Genomic DNA, 8,141 nt, shown 5'->3' with positions numbered 1-8,141 from the left:
ATCGAAATATGTACCATTTAAACTCAGCACTCTGATAGCTTGATGTTCTCATAGTTTGAGGCAGCCTGATATGCAGTTGATATGCATCAATCTGGCCAACATCCATTCTGATTTGTTGGTGACCAGACTTTACCCATACATACATATTTTGTATATGAAGGGCATGATATATTGAAATATAGCTGAGAATTGGGATACTAAGAAACAGTAAACTTAAGCATAATGCTCTTCTTCATTTATTTAAAACCACCATTGTCACATATAAACACACATAATATAAGCCTAAAGAAAATATTTTTAGTTTTATCCTTTTTAAATCTCCAGAAAACAGTGAACTATTAGTTCTTATGGTCATATCTTCCTCAAAATTGCTCAGACAGTGGAAGATTTATTTTATACCTAATGACACATGCCATCCTATATATTGGTAACATACTAGTGAAGAAACAAATACAGTCCCTCTCCTCTTTTACTTACCTTCCTACCAGCTTTTCATATTTTCTCACTCAATTGTCCATGACAGAGAAGCAAGCTTTGATTTAGTATTAGAAAAGAGCTTTTAAAACCAGAGCTATTTTAAAATGGGATGAGTGCTATGGAAGGCAGTGAGTTCATCATAGCTGAAGTACTGAAAAATAGGTTGTTGTAGGCAAGATTCCTTTAAAAAATCAAAGCCTTGATTAGAATATTTCTAAGTTTCCTTTAAAATCTTACATTGTATTGTGAATATAATGTAGCTTAGGCTAAATATATTTATGTGTGCCCTTTCACATCCCATAGATGATTTCACCAAATCTTGGTTTTACCTTAAAACTATGGTGAAGTCAAAAAAAATTAGTATTTCCATTTGAAATCATCCCCCATCATCTCTGCTCTGAATTTTAACCATGTTCTTGTTTCCCGTCTCCCATCCTTACTTTTTCCATTCTTGTCTCCACATAGAAGAATGATCCTCACAAATGAATTGGACCGTATTATTCTATTTTTCAAAAAGAGATCAACATAGTCTCAATACTTATGTCTATAACACATACACTCATACACACAGTATCTATGCTAATGATTAAATTTTTTGTATCATTCATTAAATGTCAAATATTTCATCATCCAGGTGGCCCTCCTGATTTTTTCCTCTGTGTTATCTGTCACCAAAGTAGAGCACAATTTTTAGATGTGATTTAAGGATTATGTAATCTATTAAATCTCTCGTTCTGTGCATTGCAATTCTGATAACATACTCTGAGATTGCACTAGCAGTTTTGACCATGTTGTTCTTTGAGTCACATCAAACTTTTAGTTAAGTAAAACTTCTTGCACTTTTCTAAACATGAATTTCTACTCAGTCTTCCCCATTCTATACTTGATTGATGGATAATTTTAATCCAAATATAGAACTTTTCATGCATCAGCTGGAGTCACCCATTCATATTTTGTACTCCCTCTTCCATTCTTCTGGCTTTTAAAAGTACGTCACATGGTGGTGGAAAGTGGTAATTATGAACACAGACTGCTGAGATCCATAACCAATTTTGCAACTGTCTATCTATTAAACCTGGGGCAAGGCACTAAAACTCTTCATGTTTGTTTTATCACACCTGTGATAGGGATACCATTGGTGCTACTTTCATATAGCTGTTGCAAAGATTAAATCAGTTAATGTATGTGAAACAGTAAAGTAGTACCTAGCACATAATGTCTTAGTCTCTTCTGCTTTAAAAAATACCATAGACTGTGTAATTTACAAACAATAGAATTTTATGCTCCATAGGTACAGAGACTGGGAAGTCCAAGATCAAGACACTGGCATATTCTGTATCTGGTGAGGGCTGCTCTCTGCTTCCAAAATGGCCCCTTGTTACTACATTGTACAGAAAAGAGGAATGTTCTATTTTCACATAGGTACAGACAAAGGAAAAAAAATGGAGGCCTCTCCCTTAAACTTCTTTTACAAGGACACCACTACTTTTTATGGGGACTCTCACCTCATGACTTAATCACCTCCTGAAGCCCCATCTTTTAATATTACCACATTGGTGATCAAATTTTAACATGTGAAATTTTGGAGGACAAATTCAGATTTTAGCATATAATGAACATTAATAAGGAATACCTTAGACTGGGTAATTATTAAATAAGATTTGTCGATCATAATTGTAGATATTGGGAAGTTCAACGTGAGGTTCCAGCAGGTTTCATGTCTGGTGACAGCCTGTACCTCATAGAGATCACCTCCTCTGTTTCTTCCCATCACTGGGGCAGCAAACAAACTCCTTCAACTTCTTCATAAAATGCCACTAACCCCATCCATGAGGGTAAAGCCCTCATAACCTCCCCCAAAGCTCCACCTCTTAACATTGTTGCATTGTAAATTATGTTTCAACATAGACACAAACATTCAGATCATAAGATCAACAGAGAATGAAATAGCTTCTCCAAGTTACATAATAAATGAGGTTAGGTGTTCAGTTGGAGTTTGTGAAGACAGACTATTTCCTTTCTTTTGTTTTTCCAAATCACAATATGACAATCAGCCCACAGACTGTTTGCTAATCAGTAACTTGATTATCTCCAGAACAGACTCCTTTAATGTGTTTACACATCACAAGTAATGACGTAGGTTGTATGTCAATCTCCTTATGACTGACTGTATCTAGGAAGGTTATGTGTGCTTAGGAGGAAGGCCAGTGAAGAGTGTGAACCTGTCTAAAGCTGTTACCTCCAACTTTCACTCACAGAGGCATACAATGCTTGATTTTCCAGAAGCATTAACTAACAGAAGACTCTGCTTAGCTTTCTTTCCTGATTCTATCACTTTTCAGTAGTTCAACACCATACCTGAATGCCTTTCTTTCAACTTCTCCAAATCTGGAGCAAGTAGACAGCACTTACTTCACCTGACTGAAGGACAACACTTCAGTAAGGTTATTTTAAACACATGTATTATTTTACACATCTCAGGTCAAATAATACATGCTATATTTTCTCATTTCAGTAAATGTTTTGACATTTGGGATTTTTTCCATTATTTCTGAATTCATACTTGCACAGTTCTTGTTTCTTTCTTTGTCACATCTTGTTTTTAAAAACATTTGCCATAAAGAATGACTCAGACTATTGAGACATTTAGTCAATGAAAAGCTAAATGAGTACCCTAAATGTGTATGGCTGCACATCATTGGTTTTATAGTCTAAAAGACTTCATGTGTTACTTGGTATATGTAACAACATGATCCTTCTTGAAAAATAAACTAAACTTTGCCCTGAATTCCTCTCAGTGTTAATAGGAGTTGCACATGAGTAAATCAAAACAGTATTTGTGCCCCCTGGCACAACAGAGCATATGTATATATTTGCTCTTCAATTCAGTAAGGATTCTAGAGTGCAGAATTACTATCATTCAAAACAGAAATGAACTTAAACATGGGGGTAATGGATTTGATTCTTCAATAAAATAAAAACATAATAGCTATCTCACTTTGTATTTTAAATGAATAGAAATTAAGAGAGGCTCCGGATGTTAGATCTTGGTAAATTAGTAAGTCTGAATAATTTACTAAAAAAGACACTCTTTTTTTCTACACAAATAAAGTGACCTTTTTATAATGATACCCATTTCAAGCTACATTTAAGTGGCCTTCTCTTCATTGCTTTATTCAGTCATGTAACAAATCCTTATGGAGAAACTACTACATAGTGCTAGTTAGGCCCTCTGAGGAACACAAAAATAAGCTAGACATGGATTCTATTCAAAGCAAGTTAAAAGTCCAATAAAGTTATTGCAGATACATCAATAATAAAATTATAAGCTATAAAATTTAGCCATACAACTTTGGGTCACTAAAAAAAACTATGTAATTATTGAATCATGTGTGCAAATTTTGTAAGGAAATTTTTTCATAGGATATAATTAATTTACTATATTTGCAAATATATCCTGATTTTTTAAATGTCCTCTTAATCTTTTTCTCATATATACAAGGAAATGTATCAGAAGCTCAAAGATACTAAAATCATGAAAAATTCAAGCAATTGTTTGAAAATAATTTTAGATAATTTTGATACAAAATTATTTCTACTTTGTGGGAATTGCGATTTAGTCTACAAATCATTGTAAAATGTAATAAAAACTAGAATAAGAATATTACTTTTATATGGTCAAATTTTAAGATAATCATTTATAAACAAAAACCTGAGCATTCAATTTTTTTAAAACTTCTTGATCTGTAGTTATACCCAGTTGTGGTATTATTTCTACCTGACACTAACTTTTGAGAGGTTGTTGTGATAACACAATCAATAATCCAATTTAGTGATGACCCATTCTATGTATGGTTTGAAGAGATATAAGTAAAGGAGTATAAGGAAGTATTAACATAGGGTCTTTATCAGATTAAGAAGAATCTATTTGGATAAAAACAAATAACCCAAGAAGCAAAATAACTTATATTGAGAACACTAAATTTGAGCCATGTGCCAGGGGCTCACACCTATAATCCTAGCTAATTGGGAGTCTGAGATCAGAGGATTGATGTTTGAGACCAACCCCAGGTAAACAAATCATGAACCATCTCAACCAATAGCTGGGTGCAGGTGGTACTTGCCTTTTAACCCAAGCTATGTGGGAGGCTGTGATCAGGAGAATAGCAGTTCCAGGCCAAGCCAGGCAAAACAATTTGCAAGACCCTATCTCCCAACAAGGGCAAGAAGCACAAAATAGCAGTATTGTGGTTCAGGCCAGCTGGGACAAAAAGTGAGACCTTATCTCTAAAATAATTAGGGCAAAAAGGGCTCAAGGTATGTCTCTAGTGGTACAGTAACTATCTCACAAGCACAAAGACCTGAGTTTAAACCTCGGTACCAGCAATAAAGAAAAATAATAGAAGACTAAATTTGTAGTTTCGAATAGCAAGTTGAATCTTTATGAATTAAAGTAATTTTTTTTTTTTACAACAGCACTGCATTTGAAGATGTGGAGAATCTCAAGAACAACTGTGAATTTATTTCCGAGAAGATACTATGAATAAGGAGGCCATTCATGGTTTGGATATGAAGAACCCCCCAAAAGGCTCATGTGTTAAAGACTTAGTCCCCAGCTGGTGGATCCAATCATTGAAAAGTGATGGATCATGTGGGCTCTAATATAATCAATAGATTAATCCACTGATGAATTCACAATTTGATCGCATTATTGAAAGGTGATGAAAACTTTCAGAAGTTGGGCCTCATTTGAGGAAGTAGGTCTCTGGGGGCATGTCCTTGTTGGTTGTATGTTTTCCTAGGCCCCTCTCCATCTCTGCCTCCCGGACCATGAGATGAACATCTCTGCTACACCATGCTCTTTTACCATAATGTGCTACCTTACCATAGGCCCACACATGGAGCCAGCCAACCACAGATTACAGCATCTGAAACTGAGCCAAAATAAATTCTTTCTCCTTGTAAAATTGTTTCTCTTAGGTATTTGTCACTAGTGGAAATATAACAAATCCAGAGACTATTCAGAACTTTTTTCCTTACTTCTCTCTTAAGGTTCTCTACCAGAAGGAGTCTCGATTAGTATCTTATTGCTACTGTACTAAATTACTACAAACTTGGAGACTTATAAAATCCCATAGTTATTATTTTATAGCTCTGAAGGCCAGAAGAAAGAAATGGGTCTCACTGAGCTAAAAAATCAAGGTTACATCAGGGAAAATTCTGCAGCGAATTGGTTTCTTTTTATACATCAAGAGGCCACTTAATTCTTTGGCTCTTTGACCCTTTCTCTATCTTCAAAGCCAGTAGTATAACATCTTCAAATCTTCTTCTAACTCCTTGCACATTTAAGTACCTTTGTGATTACATTGGACCCACTCACATATTCCAGGATACCCTCCTTAAAGTCAGCTAATCAACAATCTTAATTCTGTCTATAACCTTAATTCCCCCTCGCCATGTACCATATATTCACAGTATCCAGATAGCCAGACATTAACATTTTTGAGGGACACAGCCGGCCTAACATAGGAAATATTAAGTTTTTAAATAGAGTATAAGTTCATTGGCCTTGCATAATGTTCTTTGTACTGCTTCAGTTGTAAATTGCCTATCCAAGAGTACCTAACACTTTCCCTTATGGTTATAAAGGGCATCATTGACCTTATTGACATGAATATGCCATTCTTTGCTACTCTGCATGACAGTTAGACATGTTCAAAATGTTAACCAGTGGCTTACATTTGACAGACATACTCTAAATGCTTTCTCAGATCAGCCCTGTGAAAATTCTAGGAAAAGGAGTAAACAACATCAAAACAAATACTGGCATGGAATTTTTTACTGGAACTGACTTTGTTTAATTCTTCCATCTAAATTCTGTCTTTCAGACATAAAACATATTATTTAATAGATGTTTTATTTAACTTAGGACTCTAGATGCATTCATAGTATTGACCATCAACATATTGCAAAGGCTGGAATGGCTATTTTCTCTTTTATCTATCATCTATATCTGGCTCATAAGAATCTAATAAATATGTTCTATTAAAGTCAAAAATATCAAATAAAATTTTACCTTGTAAGTAAAATACATCTCAAAAAGGAATATGTGGATAGTACCCAATTTTTATTGCAAGAAAATGAACTAAGAGAACTAGATGAAAATTCTCAAGAATTTATTTATTCACTTACACTAAAATTTTAGATGTTAAGGATATCATGGGGGTCATGTTAGAAGCCCTTCATTTTATAAATAAATAAATCAGGATCCATCAAAAAGAATTGCCAAACCTCAGAGTTTCCCAGCAAAATAGGAACCCACATGATCCCACTGTTAAGCCAGTGCTTGTCCTGGGCTATAGGTGTATCTTAATAAGAAAACAGAAAATAAAGAAGCGGAGAGAAGATCTGGAAAACTGTCTCAGAAATCTACAAGGGTTGACATTTTTGGCATCTGAACAAATAACAGGATGTTTCATCACCTTAAATGCTCACGTAGCTCACTGAGGCTGGTTGCTTATCAGAAACCAGTTCTTTGGGCACTGTTCTCATTGTATTGAGTACATTTGAACTAAGAATTTTTTTCTAATACATTCTTTCTGCCACTCAATGTATAGAAGAGCATCATAATATTTTTATAAAAATATTCTGTTTTTAATGAAGGCAAACTATTATTTAAGTCTAAGACTATTATTTAAGTCTGCCTATAAAGCCTAATTGGGCAGAGATGGGATCATTCCCTGAGAAGAATGAAGTGGAAATGGCATTGGGATCATGAATACTGGAATTTTGAAGGCTGACATGTAACCTATTGCAGCAACTAAAAAGTCATGAGGGCAAGTCTCATGAAGAAGGCATGATGTACACATTTATCAAGAGAATCATTCAAATTCTAAGTCATTAAGACTAAATTCTCACAGTCCCTTCTACTTACATCTGAGCTTATCTTGTTCAGGGTGGTGAGGTAGGGATTGGGAAAAGTACTACTATTACTGTGACATATTCTCCATTGAAGAAGAAAATAAGACATAAAAATTAAAAGGCATATACTTCAACTTAATTAAAATTGTGAAAATATTCTCTATCAGCCAGAGTATGGTTTTTTAATGTAAAACAAATTACAACACATTTTATTTCAAAAGAATGCTGAATGATTAGAAAGCTTTTCCAAAAATAGGATCGGAACTGTTTGTAGGATAAAAAGTGATATAAATGCAATATGTAATATGGTTAGTCTTGGGCATGCAGTAATATATGAAATTAAAAGTAAGAGCATATTCTTTTTCTATATTTGCACATAACCCATCATATAGGAAAGCAGATCTAAGTCCAAGGTTGTATTACCAAGGGAGGTTGGGGACTCTCTCCTTGGGGATAATAAATATAGTTTTCCATCTGCCTGAAACTGTTTAGGTGAAACATGCCTGAAGTCAGGGGCTGGATCAAATGATCTCTGGGGGTCTCTTCCAGCCTTCTGAGTCTTTGAGAGAAATTTCTAATCAGCATGTTAATGAGTACTTTAAATTTGTATTCTGGTTTCCTTGAAGATAATTACCAGAAACACTAACTGGAAAACAGCATTTCTATATGCCTTTTTAAAAGAACAAGAAGAAAGAAAGAGGGTGGTGGTGGTGCTGAAGGATTCTGCCTGAAAAGAAAAAAAA

The sequence above is a fragment of the Castor canadensis genome, chromosome 5 (genome assembly GCF_047511655.1).
Source record: "Castor canadensis chromosome 5, mCasCan1.hap1v2, whole genome shotgun sequence".
Taxonomy (NCBI): domain Eukaryota; kingdom Metazoa; phylum Chordata; class Mammalia; order Rodentia; family Castoridae; genus Castor; species Castor canadensis.
Note: the sequence above shows the minus strand (reverse complement) of the source record.